The sequence below is a fragment of the Vanellus vanellus genome, assembly GCF_965231255.1.
Source record: "Vanellus vanellus genome assembly, chromosome: 3".
NCBI lineage: Eukaryota > Metazoa > Chordata > Aves > Charadriiformes > Charadriidae > Vanellus > Vanellus vanellus.
Window position 1 is genome coordinate 111,932,030 of NC_138907.1, and position 22,124 is coordinate 111,954,153.

The 22,124-nt window shown below is 39.6% G+C and overlaps 1 protein-coding gene across 1 annotated transcript in view; it reads right to left on the reverse strand.

Moving 5' to 3' along the window:
• The window catches only part of MBOAT2 (membrane bound glycerophospholipid O-acyltransferase 2), a gene marked incomplete at its 5' end in the record, with an annotated part of 103,781 nt that overhangs the window by 41,724 nt on the left and 39,933 nt on the right, over window positions 1-22,124 (reverse strand). The window lies entirely within an intron of this gene.

Below are 22,124 nucleotides of genomic sequence, written 5' to 3' on the forward strand. Positions count from 1 at the left end.
CCACCACCTCTCTGGGCAGCCTATTCCAATGTTTAATAACCCTTTCCGTGAAAAAATGCTTCCTAATATCCAATCTAAACCTGCCCTGACATAACTTGAACCCATTTCCTCTTGTCCTATCACTTGTCGCCAGGGAGAAGAGGTCAGCTCCCATCTCTCTAAAACCTCCTTTCAGGTAGTTGTAGAGGGTGATAAGGTCTCTCCTCAGCCTCCTCTTCTCCAGGCTAAACAACCCCAGTTCCCTCAGTCGTTCCTCATAAGGTTTGTCCTCCAGACCCTACACATTGTATTGACAGCACCTCTGCAGTATATGTCCGCATTCCACATAATAGTTTGCTGCAGAAGAGAACACAAACCCTTATATGTTAGGCCACAACCAAGCATTACAGCTACGTTTGAAGAGCCAGGCTTCTCAGATACTTTTTTTCTTTTACTGCTTCAGCACTGCAAGTTTGAACATACTACATATTTAAATGTAATGATCTTCAGTAATAACTTGAAGGTCAACACACAAAGTTACAAAGTTTGGTGCTGCATTAAGTGAAACCTACTGTTTCAAAATCGTATTTGCTTTATGTACAAGTGAGAAATGCCTTTCTAACATAACACAACCTGGTATTATTACGTCAAAGCTTGACATTCAAATCTAAGTTGAGTAATTATACATTGCTATGTGGAAGATCAATGAGTCCATGTCAAACAGGTAACCACTATTATACACTCTGCAAAGACAGAGCAACAATTAAGTACCACTTTAAATGGTTTGCAAGAAAACTAGGATTGTTTCTGGACTGAAATACAGCTGTTTTTACCATTAGCAATGTCAGTAAAATAAATCATAAGAAACATATCGCAAGACTTCGGAAATAAGTGGCCAAAGTAAATATAAATAATTCCTGAAAAGTTTATTACATAGATAAAAATTAAAACCAGCATCAGGTCAGGGTAGGAAAACCACAGCAGTATGTTAGATCAGGTGGTGTTTTCAAAACAAACCACCAAATGAACATAGATGTTTATCCACCCTTAGAAAGTGCACACCGAAACCCACAGAACTTCTGCTTTCACTTCCCTTACGCATTTTGAAAATACCCCCAGTCCTACAATATGTAACGCACTATCATTTTATAATAGGATTTTACCTGACAGTTAACTTCTGATTATTCCCAAAACATTTTTTTATCTTATCAGTGAATGAACTTTAACTTGCCTGTTAGTAAAATTAGGAAGGTCTTGTTTTCTAAAACTAATAAAACTTATTCACCACTATCCAGCATAGAGCTAAGCAAAATTATGCACATTTTATGTTACAAAAAAATATTAAAGAAACAAAATAAGGAAAAAAGAAGTCCATTTAAATAAGTCAATTCACAGGGGGAATTGACTTGAGGGGAATACCCTCCCACAGTAAGAAGAGATCAGGTTCATGATCACTTGAGGCACCTGAACATACAGAAGTCTAAGGGACCTGACAAGATGCATCCCAGAGCCCTGATGGAATTGGCTGACGTAGTCGCCAAGCCACACTCCATGATATTGGAAAAGTCATGGCAGTCAAGTGAAGACCCTGGTGACTGGAAAAAGGGAAACATTGCACCCATTTTTAAAAAGGGTAGAAAAGAGGACCCTTGGAACTACTGATCTGTCAGCCTCACCTCTATGCCTCGGAAGATCACGGAACAGATCCTCCTAGAAGCTATGCTGAGGCACATGGAGGACAGACAGGTGGTTTGAGACAGCCAGCATGGCTTCACCAAGGACTAGTCCTGCCTGACCAACCTAGTGGCCTTCTATGATGGAGTGACTACATCAGTGAACAAGGGAAGAAGTACTGATATCATCTATCTGGACTTCCATAAGGCCTTTGACACAGTCCCCCATAGCATCCTTCTCTCTAAATTGGAGATAGATGGATTTGATAGGTGGACTGTTCAGTGGACGAGGAATCGTTTGGCTGGTCGCATCCAGAGGGTAGTGGTCAATGGCTCAATGTCCAGATGGAGATCGGGGACAAGTGGTGTCCCTCAGGGGTCTGTACTGGGACTAGTACTGTTTAATGTCTTCGTCAGTGACATAGGCAGTGGGATCAAGTGCACTCTCAGCAGGTTTGTGGACGACACCAAGCTGAGTGGTGCGGTTGACATGCCTGAGGGACGGGATGCCATCCAGAGGGAACTTCACAAGCTAAAGAAGTGGGAGCACATGAACTTCATGAAGTTCAACAAGGATAAGTGCAGGGTCCTGCACCTGGGTCGGGACAACCCCCAGTACCAATACAGGCTGGGGAATGAAGGGATTGAGAGCAGCCCTGAGGAAGACAACTTGGGGGTGTTGGTTGGTTGAAGAAGAGAAAACTCTGGGGAGACCTTATCGTGGCTTTTCAGTACTTAAAGGGGGCCTACAGGAAAGACAGGGACAAACTTTTTAGCAGGGCCTGTTGTGATAGGACAAGGGGTAATTGCTTTAAACTAAAAGAGGGAAGATTTTAGACTACATATAAGGGAGAAGGTTTTTAGGATGAGGGTGGTGAAACATTGGAACAGGTTGCCCCGAGAGGTGGTAGATGCCCCATCCCTGGATACATTCAAGGTCAGGTTGGATGGGGCTCTGAGCAACCTGATCTAGTGGAAGATGTCCTGGCTCATTGCTGGGGGCCTGGACTAGATGACCTTTAAAGGTCCCTTCCAACCCAAATAATTCTATGACTCTAGGATTCCCCAGTTTCCCTAAAATTGGGAAAGGCATAGAATATATATATTCTCCTCTCTCCTGCATCCCATAAAAAGAGAAATAGAAGCTACCATGATATATTACTTTGAATACAAATGCAAGTTTATGTTCAAGATTCACAGGAAGTCCTTTAGGTTACATGAACGTAATGAAGTTGCTATAACCATTCACAGTGAATGACACTATCCATATAGAAAAACAAAGATCATAAACCATGATCGAAACCAAAATCGTAAGATCTCTGAAGCACTCATGGAAATACATAGGACACCTCCGTATAATGAACCTGATTAACAAACATATTATGTTTAATATGATTAACCTGATTAACAAACATGGGTATGAACCTTTCAGTCTTCCACACAAAGTCCCAGTCCTGGTTCCAGAGTTTACGAACTACAGGTTCCTGGTTTTCTCTCCTCTTGATTTCTATAAATATCTAAAAATCCAGCCATGTCCGCCAGCAGTTGACTGGCAGTCCAGTCATGGTTAATTGGTTAATTATATAAAAAGGCATCAAAACCAAGAGCTAAGGAACAGTATGCACACACGATCATCTTTCAACAACAAAACTCAAAGCTATAGCTATTGATGCTTTTATGCTGTAGTTGCAGGGGAAAGGAATTTTTTTAAAAGTATTCAATCCTTTCAACAGAATAATAGATGACACCTTGTTGGGGGAGGGACAGAGCTTTCCCAACATCTTTAAAGGAGAAAACAATATTTGCTATGACACTTGAGCAGGAGCCCAACTGGCACCTTGCCTTGAGGAAAGCCAGAAACATCTATCAGATCCAGCACCTGCTATCCTTCCCAATACCCTCTTCCAACCCAAAACTTAACTTTACTACGAAAGGTCCAGTTAGAAAGAACAGCAAGAAAATTAGTGCATCCTTTCTTGTCTTAATGTTTATACAGCATTTCTTTGGCTTTGATATCTGCTGACATAAGTATCAGCCACCTGTGTACTTCCAGATATCCTTCAAAACAGACGTAAGCCATCATGACCTAGGTGGTGGGATTCCTCACAACATTCAGTTAGTATCCACACTGAATATGTAGTGCAGGAATGGAAGAAAGAAAAAAAAAAAAAAACCAAAATGCAAACACACTACGTAAACTTCTTGCTGCGATTCCAGATTCCATTTTATAATCTAAAACAAAAGCTGTCTTCCCACAGAGCAGTGAAACTTGCTGCTATGTTGTATTCACCAAATACAACTATGAATTTTAACTATCTTCCAATTATGTCAGTCATCAGCTCCAAGATACACACAGCTTGGAAGACTTCAGATTTTTAACTGATGAGGAAAACACAGAAACTTGCAACCCATAGAATGCTTTTCACCTTCCAAGTGCATCTCTGCACATTAGCCGTGCCACATCACATCCCCTGTTGGCAAGAAATGCCATTTAACCAGGGAAAATACAGCAATACGTTTTCCCCAAAGGAGATTTAAAAGGTTTATGACAGCTTGTGTCATTCCTATTGTTTCTCCTGCAGGTTTGTGCTGCAACTTGCCGATCATCTTAACTCTCATACAAATCCAGCTTTATTGAAAAAAAAAACTCAAAACAGATCTGAAAAAGCTTTGAAAATTTTCTAAAGTATTTTTACTGCATGTTTCCTCCCCTCTTCAAAGGCTCATTCACCAAAAACACCCCTTAGATCAGAAAAATGAGTGAGGTTTAGCAGAGCTCAACCACATGAAGTTTTACTCAACTACAACAAAATTAATTACAGTCTGTACATGAATGCAACAGTTTTACCCATGGCTAAATTTTCTCCCTCAGCAGAAAAGCAATTGGTCTTAAAAGTCAATGTTACTCAATAGCTGCTACTCGGTAAAAAATGTCTTTGTGAGCAGACTGACAGGAGTAATTCACACTGGACATGAACAACTAGGAGCGAGTCACAATATTGTTTTTATTACAAATAAGTTTAAGACAAACTGATCTGTAATGAATGTTGTACTATATATACTAAAAAGACACAAAGACATTAATTGAGAATATGTTTGAGACTAATTCACAGGATCTTTGTCAAAATGACCTTCCTTTATCTATCAACAGATGCAACAAAGTCAGACATGTCTGGGAGACACTGCAGTAAGAAAGTAGCAGAAAGCAGAACAGATATGTCTAACTTCTGCTTTGAAGTTTAGAAAAAAACCCAAACAAAATAGATTTTAAGCAAACAATACTGGAGAATTATACAAGAGGGCTTTTCTTGTAGAAGTCTGCCATATTATGTTTTCATTCCTTATTATTTTGAACTTCCCAGAGCACTAACATTTAATAAGTTTTATCCATCAAATTATATCATTCTCTTAAAAAGAAATATATCAAGTAAACTAATAAAAAGTTTTTTAAAAGTATATTCTAACATATTATACATAAAATATAACTTATACTTTACACACTTATATTACAAAATATAGAAAATACTAAGTAAGCAGCCTCTCAGAATAGTACTCTAAAGGTGTTCAAGAGAATTTCTTCTTAATTATATTTTTTAAATGTGAAAGAATCTTTTATTAGCAAAGAAAATACATTGCTGTATATTATTATTTCTTGTGCAGCCATTTTTTTTAACTAACATTAATGAACATAAACGTTAGGTTTTTCTACCTGCATATATATAAAGCCAAAAAGCTTTCTTATACCTGTATGTATACATATATACACACATTTACAGATATACAGGCTTCAGTTCTTTCACATTACATGACCTTTCTTTCAGTTTCTGAACATCTCGATAATATTTGACATATATTTTATAGTACACTTTCTACTGCTAAACTGGAGTAGTTACATTAAATAGACTTCTGAAGCACCATTTCTGCTAATGCAGAAAACCTCGATCTCATCCCTGTACTAGCCCTATTTTTTATCGTCCTCACAAGTTTAGCAGAGCCAACAGAACATTCACACCAGCACTGCTCACCTACTTCAGTGCAAAGTGGTCTGATTTTCTTTGAACAGCTGATTATTTTTTTTTTCCTACAGGAAAAGCCTTTTTATCCAGTGTTGCCTTATAAAATCATTCCATTTGATACACCTACTATTCTGCCCACCACATCATCTATACCAGAGAAGGACATAAATGCCCCACACGAGTGGCAGTACTAGGTCAAGCGAAGTCTCCATCTAGCCCAGGATGGAGGACTGTGTTCCTCCCCAGAACAGCAGCTAGAACACAGGCCCAGGAAAGCAGATGAGTACAACAAGCACTGAAACTACTTCCCAACACTCTTCCCAGACTCAAACCATCAGCACCTTAAAGACCTAGATTCAAACACGGCACCCACACATTTAATAACCCTGAGCATACTACTATTCTATCAACCTTTTGTACCAAAGCACACCCTCATCTTTACCACCCTCTGTTGCTCCAAATACTCTTAAGATCTGTTAATGTCTATGTTTTCAGCATAACTTAGTACAAATTTGATAGCACAGAATGCACCAGTGGAACCTGCCCATATGAAGCTTCCATAGCTTTATATTCTGTGGTTTAACAGCAGAACCCCCAGCTTCTATCTGTGCCCCTCAGAAATTTTGGGTTGCTGGCTAAGAAAACATAAGAACATTCGTAGGTTAATTCTAGAGCTTTGTATCCATGAATGGGCAAGCTGGGCTGCACATAGGCCCAGGATAACCATAACATACATTAGCTGATTGTATTTGCATAACCAGGGATGGGAGTTGCATTTTTGTTTGATTTCACACATTTGGGGGACTCATAACCTTAGTTATAAAATATTTGGTCAAGTACCTACCATACCTATCTGCCTCTGCACAAAATGCAGCAAAAACAGAACTGCGACCTTGACAAAGGCACGCTTTGGGAGATGTCATAACAGCTTCTGTTATTTTAGGCTCTTCCCATGCAGTGGAAGGACAACAGCACAGTATGCTATTTTGCTGGAAGAAAGTTAAATAAACCAATCAATGCAGGGCACTTTTTCATCAGCTAATCTGCACATACTATGGATTTAGCCTTGAAATAAAGGTTTCATGTCCAGTCAAGATCCACTCCTTCCATTATGTTAGGCAATAAGACAATTTTTTTTTTTTTTTTTTTTTTACAATGTGTAATTATTCAGATTCAAGAGGCAGACCTGACCACCATGTAACAGTATGCTGCTTTGATTTTTAGAAAAGGTGACAGAATAGCCTCCGAGTTTTCCCATGCCCTGTTCTGAAAGCTGCTGCCTGGATTTGTTTGTTTTTCCTACTGCTTGTACCAACATAAAAAGACTAAAAAAATTAAATTCTTGTCTTTAGGGTCAGAACCAAGTTCTTATCAAAATGCAGCTATATTAATTGTTTTAATTCTAATGAGCATAATTAGTTTTCATTGTTCACACAAATAAATTCAACTCTATGCAGTTAAGACATATAACATTTGTTTGCAAAGCTTCAGGGGAAAAAATATACGTCAAGCAATAAGGTCCAACATGCTAAAGCTAAACATTTATCTAATTCCGTAATCATCAACTACAAGCCAATAAAAATACTGATTAGAATTAGTTTAGCTTTGGCTGTCTAATAGTCACAAGGTAAGCTAGCCCGCCCCAACCTGTTGTTACACCAAGAAGAGATTCCTATTTACACCATTTCTGTTCACTATAGATGCACTACTGACATACATCATCAGTATTAGAAAATGGATCAGTTGGATGACATTATCAGCAACAGACTGTGGCCTTAACCAAGTCCCAATCCTCTCTGTATTTTAAGAAACCACTCTCTAAAACGTCAGTAATATTAGTCCTTTTGATCCAGTTGGAAGCTTTCTGATCCATGCACTAGTCTGTCCCTCCTGATTACTTCAAGCAGAGATCCAAAATGCATTGGAAAAAAAACCCACCACACCAACCAACAAAAACGGCAAAACCAGACTACCTGTGAGCTCACTTCCAGAGAAGGAAGTGTTCATACCGTCATGCTTTGTTAAGAAGCAATCCCATTCCTCTTCAACCCTCAGCTGAAGATCTTTGGGTTCGATAGCCATTTTAAAGAAAATTGAACAAGTGGACAGAGTTCTCCAACATGTAGATGCAGCGACAGCCCTATACAACATATGGCACGACAGCTGCCTGCAGCCTCCAATGCCACTTGCTTGGCCTGCCTGTCGCTACAGTATAGTGGCTTGCTGAACCAGTCAGCACATGCTGACCAGACCGGCTAGCAGCTATGTTGGGTTTTGCTCAGCCAGTAGAGAAAAAGCTATCAGGCCCATCCAGTTCATGCACACAACAAGACACACAAAGCCATGGCACACGGGGCTTCATTAGCTCAACTGCACCCAGAACCATTTGTGATGGTTTTGCTAGTTTTGTTTACTACAGATTTGCTGTAGACATCATCACTTGCCTAATGTATTTTGATGTTTCACTACCTAACAGCAACATAATGACTTGGTAAAGTAAATCTTGAACAAAGCTAAATTAAACAATCATAGAATCATAGAATGGTTTAGGTTGAAAAGGACCTTGATGATTATCAAGTTCCAACCCCCCTGCCATAGGCAGGGACACCTCCCACTAGACCAGATGGCCCAAGGCCATGTCCAGCCTATCATTCCATTTATAGCTACAGGCCATATTCCAAATGCAACATTGATATATGACAAATACAACACAAATATTCTTGTCAAAACACATACTAAAAACTTGGTATTTTCCACATGCTCCCTAAAGTTTATATTCTCTCGCTTTCTGACCTCTTGCCTTGCTCCCTCCAAATCTGGAACATCTCAAGGATGAGACCACCAGCTTCAGGCTCTCATACAAAGGAGAAACCTCATCTACAACAAGAGGGGAGGCAGGGGGAAGGGTACTTTCATTTCTTCCATTCTGGGGAAGAAATATCTCATGTGCTTCATTCTTCCTGTAAGTCTCCAAAGGAACATGGAACCAGGAAGGGTGGGAATAGAAAAATTGATTTTATCCCTTATGAGACTCCAAGCTGAGAGCTGAAGTTGACCCTGTCCAAAATCTTAATGTTAAACTGAGATGAGACATGAGAGGTCACCTAAGTTCTCTCTCACCTGAAAAACCATAGTGTGTCACATCAACCCGTGTTTCTGCAATCACTTGAAAGTATAACAGTAAACAATGTAGATAAGAGCAGCAGATCTGACCTTTATATTTTTAAAAAGTGGACAACAGTACATTGCACTTCAAAACACACACAAAGAAGCCTTACAGCTTCACAACACAAATATGTAAAGGCAGAACTCCGTGATGCTGGAATCTGCCTTACAAAGCCCAGATGAAAGAAGGCAGTTTCTGACACATCTGATAAAGATGAGTACTCATAACTCAGAAATAAAATAGCTGCTAAGTTCCACAAACACTCCTATGCTGGTGCTGTGAATCTTCATCTGTTCAGCCATTTTTCTACACGTTTTTCCTATATAATATTTGCTTAGCTATATGATGTTTCAGCATCACAGCGTGCAAGTGATTTTATGGTTCCTCTTTCTCCCTTGTGATACATAAGTAACCTTCTGTAAAACATTATAACCGCGCCCAGTATCTTTACTTTTGCAAACCAGCGGAAACTCATAGAGCACATAGCCAGAAAACAGTCTCCTTTTAGGAGCTAGGCAGCAACACAACTTCTGTACAATATTTCGAAGGAAATACAGATGTTATTACCAAATATTGACAATAATAGCATTATTTAAAGTACTATTTTGAAGTATAGCCCTACTAGCCATAGTAGTTTAGCAACTGTAAACCAGAACTGATAAATATAAAATATTTTGCAAGACTAAATAATTTTGTTTCAGTGGACTGTAAGGCTTCATATAAGAACTCACAGCCAGTAAAACAGAACAAGTTCTCTGCTGGCAAAACCACGGTGAGATCAATCATTAAACCTGTTACTGCCATAAACTCGGTACTTGGCAAGTATCATCTTGGATAAAGATAAGAGTGAGCTGTTAGTTTCATTCACCCACTCATCACCCTGCTCTAGCTACACACCCCTCTCATACCCTGTGCAATCCCCACATCCGCAGCTTTTGGTCCTTCCTGGCTGCAGAGCAGAAGATATTCCCAGCTGTCTCAGCCCCCCAAGCTCTACTGTGACCCCCACATCCTTGCCTGGAGACACAACACCTGAGACAGAGAAACTGCGTGACTGCAACACCACCAGGGAGGGAGGAGGGGGTAGTGTGATACCAGCTGGAATTTGTGTTCAGCCAGCCAGGAGACATTTTCTGCATGTGTTAAGGATGGCAGCAGCTGAGAAACATACGGGATGCGATTTGCTGAGAAGGTCATTCTGCAGCCAGAATCAGTACATGGGGCAGCTAGCAGATTAATAAACAACCCAAATCCCTGCAAGGTGGAATATGCAAAGTGAAAGTCCACAGGAATCAAATTGAGTTACAGGAACTATTCTGTTCCTTGAATGATTCCAGTATCAAAGGAAAGCCAGAAGTTTGTGTTAACAACCTAACACATCCAGAAGACAGCTGCATTTCCTTTTAAACCATTTCTCAAAACAAAATGCCCTCTTTCACAGAGGTTCTTAATCAGAGGGGATGATACTACTCTATTTCCTACCCTATTTCTTGCTTCACCTTCAGGAAGGAACCAAACAGTTCTTTGATTTCAACTGGCTGCTGAGTCAACTGCAAGCCCCACAGCTTGTCTGACCCCCACCAAAGCTGCAGCCCTACTCCCTCCCGAGCTATTTGCATTGTCTTGCAATCATATATGCACCTTTAGCAGCACAACATTTGGAATAAAAGCTTTTCTGAAAAAATCTGATTTACTTAAAATATACCTTAAATGAAATGCCTGTTTTGCTGCGACATTTAACATCCCTTTACCTTGGAAAGACCTATCCCTTCAGATGACTTCTTTCATTTCTGTCCAATTTTCTCTTCCCCTCCCCAAGCTAAGTTAAAGCACCTTGATCACACAACAATTTCATATCTTCTACATCCTTTAATCAATGCATGACAATGAATATAACATTCACATGAGGCATCAACTTCACCACTGTCACAGTATTTGTCATATGCTCCTGTAGAGTCACATGAAGAGATCTAAGTCAGCTGTCTCCTGTTCCCAGCCTGGAGAAAACCTGTTGGTAGCTCCATTTTCTTTGCTCCGTAGTGAAGCCTGACACAGGTTACTCCCGAATACAGGACAGCAGCTTCTATTTTAATGCAGATTTATTTTCTTCTTCATAGCAGAAACACTATTGAGTATTTCCAGGGGTGAATTTGAGATACTCCACAAAGAGAGTGATATGCAATAGAACTGGCACGGCAACAAGAAACCAATCCTCAGCAAAAGCGAGCTCTATGCATAATGGTTATTTGTGGCATACAGTAGTCCTACTGTACACTCACAAGGAAATACTTCAGCTTGACGGTCGGGAAGAATCAGTACCTGTAGACTACTGCATGCAAGTACACAAGGAACCCATTATGAAAAAAAAGCCTTGCATTTATTTTTGGAACTCTTCCTTCTTCCAGTTAACAATGGAAAACTGAAAAAAGAAAATTAACTACTCAATGACAGTCCAAGTCATAGCATAATCACTCATGGAAGTGTCATACATTAACCCCAGGCAAACAATAATTATTCAAAGCCACATTAATGATCTCTAAATTAGGAAGTAACCATATTCTCAGAGGCTATATTTATATATTACACATATAACTATATAAACTATACCTCTTTTTAGCTTTGATTTACTTGGATACTGTCTTGATCCTATCTCCATACATGCTTGAGTTTACCTGCATTTTCAGCCTACACTAGCTGCTGAACTGCTTGCACTCTGCTTTGTAGTCTCCCTGCTCATCAGTAAGGAGGTACAAAACCACTTGTGTTCATGATTTTCTAATGCCCTTCAAAATTTTCACTGTGCCAGTGCTCTGCCACCCTCAAAGCAAAGAAGTTCCTCCTCATGTTAAGATGGAACTTCCTATGTTCACATTTGTGCCCATTACCTCTTGTCCTATCACTGGGCACCACTGAAAAAAAACTGTTCCCATCCCTCTGGCACCCAAATACATACTCTTATGTATTTGTAAGCATTAATAAGATCCCCCCTCAGTCTTCTTTCCTCTAGACTAAAAAGACCCAAGTCCCTCAGTCTTTCCTCATAAGAGAGATGTTCTAATCCGCTAATTATCTTTGTAGCCCTTTGCTGGACCCTCTCCAGCAGATCCCTTTCTTGAACCAGGGAGCCCAGAACTGGACACAGTACTCCAGATGTGGCCTCACCAGGGCAGAGTAGAGGGGGAGGATGACCTCCCTTGACCTGCTGGCCACACTCTTCTTGATGCACCCCAGGATGCCATTGGCCTTCTTGGCCACCAGGGCACATTGCTGGCTCATAGTCATCCTGTTGTCCACCAGGACTCCCAGTTCCCTTTCCACAGAGCTGCTCTCCAGGAGGTCGGCCCCCAACCTGTACTGCTGCATGGGGTTATTCCTCCCCAGGTGCAGTACCCTACATTTGCCCTTGTTGAATTTCATAAGGTTTCTCTCTGCCTAACTCTCCAGCCTTGTCCTGGTTTGAGGTAAAACAGAACCAATTTTGTTCAGTAACTTCGCTTCTTAGCTGGGCCTCTTCTAACTACTGACACTAACAGCATATTGTGCAGACAGTGTTCACTCTCTGAGTGATAAGACCAATTGTTTAGAGCTGATGCCCAGGCATGGTAAGCAGAGAGGCTCCTGCTTATACTTATTGCTATAAGAGCCAAGGCCAACCAACTTTGTTATTTGCCACGTTGGAGGGTCGGAAGCGGAAAAGCATAGTGGGGTCCCACTTGCAGGGAGGAGCGGACAGGACAGGTGACCCAAAACTGACCAACAGGGTATTCCGTCCCATCTGCCTCATGCTCAGTATAAAAGCTGAGGAATCAAAGGGTCAGCGCTCTTCCTTCAATGGCCGACATCTGAGGAGGACTGTGTTCGTCTGCCTGTGATCCTGATCCTGAATCCAGATCCGGAATCCAGTTCCTGTCTGTCACTGAGTCCAGCTTGGGACTGCCCCAGTGCCAGACGGTGTCATGATTATCTCGGGAGCTTGATACGGTTTTGTATATTTTTCATTATTTCTTTTTATTTTATTAATAATATTTCATTAGTTTAGTTTTCTCTAAATTCCTAAGTCTCTTTTTCCTCCTCTGCCTCTCTCTTTGAAGAGGGGTAGAGGGGAGCATCTGTTGGTCCCATCTGGGGTCCCTCAGGTCCCCACTAGTGGATTTTGGCCTAAACCACGACAAGCCTGAATTTATATAATTGAGGAAAGTCACTAAAAATTCTCTCAGGTAAATAAATAATAATCTATTTCATTCTCTCAGCATTCAAGCACTTTTCAAACTCACCAAATATCTGGAATTTTCCTCATATTACTTGTTTATTTCAGTTTGTACAAATAGGGATATGACCAAACACAATGAGCCATTCTTTATGTGAGCTAAGACCAGTTTTCTTCTTGTCGCAAACAGGGTGTCCAAGCAAATGAAATTCTCGCACCTGAATCTTTTGTAACACTGACTTATCAATGAACAAAATCTTTTGCTGCAAGCAGGACTGCCTGGAGGCTGCAAGTTACATGCAAGGAAGGTATCTGCAATCATTTTGCCAGCTCAAAGCTTCCTTTGTGAAAATTTTCATTACTTAAATTCCTTTATCTACAGGTAACACAAAAGTCACAAGAGGCAGTTCTAAAGAGACATTTATGAATTTTAAACCTGAACTGCAAAAAAGAGATTGAGAAAGGAGTTTGTCTTGATTTGTACTTTTCATGACTGGTACTAGTCTGAATTAGGAAATATGACCAATTTTCTTTTTAATCAGAATTCTAGACGTTATACAGCAAAAAACTCTGGATTTAGGCTATTAAAAGCCAAATATTATCACTTCGAAGGAAGTTGATTAAACTTAGAGCAAAGTAATTTACATGAAATAGTTTATACCTATTTGTTCATAGGAAGAAATACATACACATAGAAGCAGATTACTGTTATTATAGTGGCAAAGGTCCCACTGCACGTTAGATAGTTCACCATGACACTGCTCAACAGCCAGCACAGACAGGCAGAATGATCAAGGAAGAGAACTGAACTCCAGCAGCCTGGGAGACCCATCACAGACTCATCGTACAATTACAATAACCAGGATCCACAAATGCAAGTGTTCCTATTTATATAGCTGTTCTTCAGGCGTTCAAATTCCTATTGTATAAATCCACAGAACTTTGATATTTAGGAGCTAAATTTATGGAGCTATTTCAATCCCTCTGACTGCCCAATCTATAAAACGTGAATAGAAACACTTACCTAGTTCACGAGAGCATTCTATGATTAAGCTTGTTAAGGATTAAGATTCACTGAACTGTTTTATTGTCACTATTATAGGAATGCCTAAACACTAAACTTGTCTACTGTCTAAAACAAGTTTTGTTAAAAAGCATCCAACACATGTATAGATTGTGTTCAAGTTAATTAAAATTACTAATTTTCAGATAGAAGAGGACTTTTAATTTCATTCTAAGCATGTTAAACTCCACACTGTAACCCTTCAAGCCTAAAAATAGCATGATTGCCAGTCAGCCAGAAATTTAGCATGCATCCAGAAGCTCCTACGCTGCACTTGCCAGGAATGTCAAGACTTTGAAAAATCACATATATTATAACAATCAAGACAAACTAATCTGTAACACAAGCACACAGTGCACACTCTCTGATTATTCATTACTGTGAAGCTTGGCAGTGTCACTGCAGTTAAGCTTCCTTCTGTGTTCTCATTATAAACAAAATTTGAAGAAAAGTTTTAGTTAAATGTGCGTGCCCTGTTCTACATGCTTTAAAAAAACAGTTTAACGTGTTTGGAGTTTATGACACTTATTAGTGATGAGAATGTGAGGGGAAGTGGACTGTATCTTTTAAGCCAACAGAATTTCATACCGTTTTGGCCACCAAAATCCATAGGTATCTATATAGTCACAGACTGGAGTAATGAGAACTCTCCCATGCTGGGTTTGAATCAGCTGTATTCTATTCATGTGAAGCAAAAGACATTGTGTTTATATTCCTATTTTTTGCCTTAGTTATTTGATTATCAGTTATGCTTTCAAAACGTGAACAAACAGTATTACTTGATCTTAAGACCACCAGGTATCCCGCCAGCCAGGACTAAATTTAAATTACTAGTCAAAGTCCTAGCTCTGCAACCATTTATAATGTTCTTGCTCTACTCATAATCGCTCTCCTCCCACTTTTAGTTGTTGAAATAGTTGAGAAAGCATTCTTTAAAGACAGCACTAGTCTGAAAACATATCCTGTTTAGGCCTTTTTGTTACTTAGAAAATTTAAATGGCATTAGTTTGAAAAATGTCAAGATAGAATGCTTCTCAAACTTCTGCTGGGTGTTAGGGGCAAATACTGTTTGCTGTAACACCATTTCACATAGACTTACACCAGCACACACGTTCCAACTAGAAAGAGGCAACAGGAAAAAAAAAGTTGGTGGCAGTCTTGTGAGAGTAGCACAGGATTAAACACAAGCAAACAGACTGCAAGATTCATATTTTGCTTTGGCAAGTTCATCTGAATGCCAGAACCTTGTCATACTTCGTCTCTGGAGATGCAAAGATAACAAGGGAAGTGTAGAATGAAAAAGGATGGGGGAAAAAAAGAATCAACAGAAGCTGTCACGACAAAAAGCATTCTACTTCAAGCAGCATCAACTGTAAACACCACCTACAAGCTTCAGTCTTGTCACAATTCATAGTGAATTAATTACTTAATAGATAAAGACAATCTTAAATTTTTCGGTTGTTGGCTTCTTGAAGTATTTTCAGTCTATATGAAGGCTCTACCATGCAGATCAGATATTTCTATTGTAACTGAAAGCAGCGCATAGGTCAGCCTTCAGCTACTAGTAAATTGAAATCAGTGACACAGCCAAAAAAAAAAAAAAAAATATCACCAGTGTTCCCCTTAAGTTATTTGTACCTTTACCAGAGAAGGCACTTTTAGGAGATCATGAACATATCAGCACACCTCTAGCCTAAACTCATTACTGCCACTACATACAGATGTGCTATACCTCTGCAATGACTCAATTTGTTATTCAGATTTCTCAAATTATTTCAACAGTGAAGCAATAAAGCCCATGAATGTAACGATGTAGAAAAGAGTACGAACCTATGTCTCATGAAATCTATGACAGCAAGAATAAGGGAACAATGTTTAATCCAGACTAGCAGTTATTTATCGCTGCCCAAATCACACTGGACTGCTTCAAAAACCACAAGACCAGATTTGCAAGGAAGAGAGGGAAAACTCAGACTATCAGAACTGCTGTGAATAAGCCCACAGCTTTGCACTTTCTTTTGTTAGCCTAAGGTATGTTTTATGAAGTGGTAATAAAGTACATTAACTGTGGTCAATTTTAATTCAATGTGGACGATGAAGCATAGGGTAGGTTTTCATTCAAGATTCACTTTGATCTTTTATAGCTCTACTCATAGCTGATTACCAGCTTGAAGGAGAAGAGCATAGGATGGTGATGGTTATCCAGACCCAACAGGATGAAGTCCTGAGTAACCTCGTCTGACCCCACGGCTGAGCACGAGGCTTCCACCTGAAACTTCTCATTCTATGAATTTATTCAGTTTAACTGTTAATTTAACAGTTTATTTAACTCAGTTTTCTAAGATAAAATGTGGTAAAGAAAATTAACGACTTCAGAACAAAGTTTGCCATCACATAGTAACCTAGCTGCATTCCAAGCATAAAATAGTAGTGTCTAGCAGCTTTTTGTCCCAAAACAAGTTAATTTTCCTCAAATAATCAAAATCCTTCGTAGCACTTGTGAGAGAGGAGAGTTGCACGAGAAGAGTACCACAGAATGCAGGGTGAAGCAGACCCTACTGAAAGAAGTCACACTGCAGTGACGAATATTGGAGCACAACTGAGATGTTGTCACATGGGATAAATGCAACAACAATGATACTTTTGCACATAGTTTCATCTGTATAGTATCTATACATCACCACATAGTAAGTTATAAAATATTGCTGTAATTATGGAATTGTACTAAAAGCACTGAGCTTTATAAAACCAATATTTTAATTTATGTAATAGTAGAAACATGTGCCTCCTATACAAACTTGTAAATTCCTAAAATATGAATTTAAATAGAAAACTCTATTACATGGTAAGCATCACAATTAAATCTCAGATTTCTCTTACTGCTTTAACTACAAAACTATTTACTCCCAAGTACACATTTTTAAGTTGCAGAAGCCTGTAACTATGAAAGCAAATGTGTCATCTCAACTTCTAGTATAGGTGGCAGAGATCGTAGAAAACTCCGCATTTTTATTAAAGATGCCAAACATTTGTAAAGATACTTTGAAAGAAATAACTGGGTAAATGACAGGGGAGCATCTGAGAGGAAAGGAGTCAAAACGATGATTTACTTTAACAACCGTATGCTCCACCAGTCACTACGATTTGCTGTGGGAAACTATCATTAAGGAAATCTCCACTTGTGCATGCCCCAAACAACTTTGAGAAGGACAGGAGTTATGCAAAGCACCCAGAGTTAGCGACAGTTTTAAAATTACATGTCTGGATGCCCCCCACCTCAGAAAGCTTTCCACAAGTGTTATAAAGGCTTTTTATTTGGGGCAGGGGGAATAATGCAACACACAACAAACCAAAACCAGTACACACACACACACACACATATATATATTACTGGAACAAGAACTAGAAGCTTAAATTTTAAACAGAAAAATCTGAGAGCAAGTAGGGCAGACAGAACAAAAAGCACATCCCTCCCTCTGTTCATTGTGTCCTTGGCAGACAGGCCTGTACTTCCAGCCAATTCTACTATTTTCTGAATGGTGACGGATTCTGCTCAATTACCCCAGTCCCTCAGAAGCTCTCCCTGTCCCCTCTGAGGCCCAGCCACCCACTCCCGGCCCCTCACCGAAGCCTCGCAACCTCTAGTTGAGCCTCGGGCATCAGCAGCTCCCTCTGCAACTCTCCTTTTGCCACACTTCAGCAATTTCTCAGTCCCTTAATCCCTAAGCAAGCTTTCACAGGAAGAAGCAACTTCCCCCTCCATACAAGAGATCCATCTATCCTCCATACAAGACATCCATCTATTCCTGTCTTAAAAGGAAAAAGCAGGTCACAATGCATTTGGCTCACTGCAATCTATTTTGGTACTTCCTAAGCAATTTTTGTTTTACATAATGGAACAAGTCAATCACAACTCGGTATCCTTGTCAGGAGCAGGTAAATCAGAAGCCGTTGTGAGAACCACATGGCACAGTAGCTCAGACCAGAAAATATCTGGTTAGAAGACAAATGTTACTTTCATAGTGAAAGAATGGGACGATTAGGACACCTATTAAAAAGGCGAAAAAAAAAGATGGGCATAACAAGAAATAATGCCAGGAATATAGCTCAAAAACATTCAGACTAGAATCAACAAAAGTGATTACAGTAATCAACTTTTAATGGAAAACAGTTTTTGATTCCCAGAATCTTCTGCAAAAGCATCCAATCTTAAATTTGAAACACATTTAATTAAACAAATTATTGGTTTAACAGTGGGAAATACTATTTCTGTGCTATATCAGAAGGTAGGTAAGATGAATTTAACAATCTCCCTTTAAAATTTTACCTCGTGAAGGCTTCATCTTAATTCCTTATAGCTGGAAACCATTTTAGATTTTGATGCCAAGCATTTATAAACATTCCAGGACCCTTTCTCCCTAGTAAGGATATTGAAGCCCTTCTTGGCATTTTCCTACAGTCTTGGGCCCCGGAACATCCTAGAAAATTAAAATCTAGATTTCCACTATGAACGGAGATAGAAGCAAACCCTTGCACCTTTTGGAAGTGGGATTTTAAAACCAATTTGGTTTTACATTCTTCATGACAGAAAAGTTAAGAAGCTGACTTTCCTATCCTGTTCATACACATCTCTATTCATAGTCCAAACTAGGTATATCATTAAAAACAGGCACTTGCTTAGGGCAACAGATTGCTGGGAACAAAAATACTTATTTTCAGAAATGGGTATCCCTATTAGACAGGACAGTCATAACTCCTACTTCTCTTATTTTCTCAGCAGCAATAGGAACATCAAATCCAGCTTTCCATCCCAGGTCCCTTCCCAGTCTACTCCCCACTGTCCTACAACAGATATGCAGTTTCTCCTACACAGACAAACAGCTGTAGGCAGGTTCTGATCTCACATCCCTTCTAATTAACTTTTCAAGATAACCAACTCAAATGTCCTCAATTTCTCATCCGAGTTTTCCACACCTCGTTTGTTATTTTTACTAACCTTCTCCAAATCCTCAGTAATTGTACAGTACTCCATGTGAAATGAAGTCCTCAACACTGGGCTCTGTATGACACCACATCCCCAATCCATGTAAGAGCACTTTGTCTTCCCTATTATTCTCCACATAACTTCCTTTATGAAGCTTCTCTTGAAGGTCCTCCATGTTATACAGATCCCCTTCCTAATTTCAAGCCAACTATGTTGCCTGCACAGTTGAACAGCCTCACCTCAGGTAAGTATTAAAATCATAACTGCATTATTGCCAATTTCAGAAAACAAATTCAAAGATAAGGTTCAGAGACAATGTGGAGAGATAATAGTTGACAAATGCAAATGCAAGTAAAATATAAAAGATACTAATTTAAATGCAGCTTAATTAGTCATATTTAATAACTATCCGCTAAGAAAAAAAATTTAGCATGGGTAAGATTTCATCAGACCTGGAAAAAAGGGCTAAGGCTCTTTAGAAGCTTATCTTTAAAATTAGAAAGAGGAACTCAGAAAAATCATAGGGTTTTGTTGTTTTGGGGTTTTTTACCCATTATATATTTATAAACGCCTAGAAAGTAAACAATGCAACACAACTGAGTCAAAGGCTCATCCAGAACAAGTACTATCAAATATCCTATTTCTAATGACTTGGTTAGATGACTACAACTAATAGATGTGGTCTGCCACATGAGCACCACCACGCAAACCCACAGCCTAATGACTGCCATGATCAAACCTAGCCTATTAGCAGAGCCAGTGGGAAGTACAGGTGTGCATACAGCCAATTACTTTGTCTTAACCCTAATGTTCAAGTTGCTGGAGACTACCTGCCAATATCCAGATTGTACAAAAAAAAAAAAAAAAAAGATATTAATGAAACACCATCAAATCATAAGGATGTATCAGACCACAGAATCATAGAATGGTTTAGGTTGGAATGGACCTTGAAGATCATTGAGTTCCAACCCCCCTGCTATAGACAGGGACACCTTCCACTAGACCAGGTTGCTCAAAACCCTATCTTACCTGGCCTTGAACACTTCCAGGGATGGGGCATCCACAACTTCCCTGGGCAACCTGTTCCAGTGCCTCACCACCCTCAAAGTGAAAAATTTCTTCCTAATATCTAATCTAAATCTACTCTCTTCCAGTTTGATGCCATTATGCTCATCCTATCGCTACATGCCCTTGCAAAAAGTCCCTCCCCACCTTTCTCACAGGCACCCTTCAGATACTGGAAGGCTGCTATAAGGTCTCCCTGGCGTCTTCTCTTCTCCAGCCTGAACCACCCCACTCTCTCAGCCTGTCTTCACAGCAGAGCTGCTCCAGCCCTCTGATCATCTTTGTGGCCCTCCTCTAGACCTGCTCCAACAGATCCATGTCCTTCCTGTGCTGAGGACTCCAAAGCTGAATGCAGTACTCCAGGTGGGGTCTCCCAATAGCAGAGTCGAGGGGCAGAATCACCTCCCTCGACCTGCTGGCCACGCTTCTTTTGATGCGGCTCAGGATACATATGGCCTTCTGGGCTGCGAGCGCACATCGCTAGCTCATGTCGAGCTTCTCATCAACCAACTCCCCCAGGTCCTTCTCCTCAGGGCTGCTCTCAGTCCATTCCCAGCCCAGCCTCTACTTGTGCTTGGGACTGCCCTGGCCCATGTGCAGGACTCTACACTTGGCCTCACTGAACTTCTTAACGTTTGCACAGGCCGACCTCTCAAGCCAGGTATAGTTCTACTAACTAAAACATATAAAAAAACCTGAAAATATTTATTAAGTATTTTGGTAACATTAAGTACCCTAATTAAATCTGGAGGTGAACAGTAAATTACGAAACCCACAAACATTTAGTCAATCAGAAAGCCAAGTTACCTAGCAAAAAGAAAATTTTAAGAAAGGCTTAAAAGCATCAGATGGAGAGGAATTAAATTGTGTAAGGCACAATTTTGGCTGTAAATAATCAACCATACAAATCTGTAACAGAAACCAACTATTAGGTAGCATTAGAGCAGAAAAGGATCTGTGGAAAGTCACAGCATCGCAAAACAGACAAAATAAGCTTTTTATTCTGCTTAGCATTACAAATACCTCAACCTGTTTTGAAAAGCACATCTCCAAATGACATAGAACAACTGAAAGAAGTCCAAATGCAGCTACACAAAAATGGAAAGAGGCCTTGAAAACACAACCTGAGGAGAGATTTCAATAGACTTGTTCAGGCTCTACCAGACTGAAAGGAGACAATTTAAATAGAAGACTGCTGTAAAAAGCAAGAGAATACACTTCCCTACACAGATGAAGGGGCTCAAACTACAGAAGGTTTAGGCTAAATTTAGGCTAATTTCTAGGACAACCTAACCACAAGTATCGTTAAGCACCTATACAGATTGCCTAACAAGACTGGAAATTCTTTGTGGATTTTTTTTTTTTTTTTGAGACCTCAAACTGCCTTTCATTAGAGGTTCAGACAAATTCTCAAATCCTTTCCAGCCTCCATTTCCAGAATTTTATTATCATGTTTTGTTTCCCAAATAAACATTTTTAGAAATGAGAGAAAAGGAATCTGCCTAAAATATGATCCAGCATGTAGATGAAGAGACATCTGCATTTAAAGTATTTACAATTTAGAGTCTGTTAAGAGCTCAGACGAAAAAAGAAGAAAAACAGCTGTGGGAGCCAGTCAAGATGCTGATGATCTGGCAAGATAAACTCAAGAATAGGAATGAAAGAGACACACCCATGGGAGTTGTTTGTGTCTCATAACATATTTTAGTACTACTCAGATTTCTTTTAAATGTTTCCAACCTTGTCAAACCAAGGTTGCGTTTGCTGCAAAGATGTCACATTTTGCCTTATTAGTCACATATCTGTTTTTGAACACATATTCCATACTCTAAACATTGTTCGATTAAGGAGTTCAGCTATGCTGTGAAGGCAGGCAGTCTACACCTCTCTTATCTCCTGATCAATGCAAACAAATATTTTCGAGTAAGAATGAGGCTTTAGCACAAGTAATTTCAGAAACATTTGTTTGGT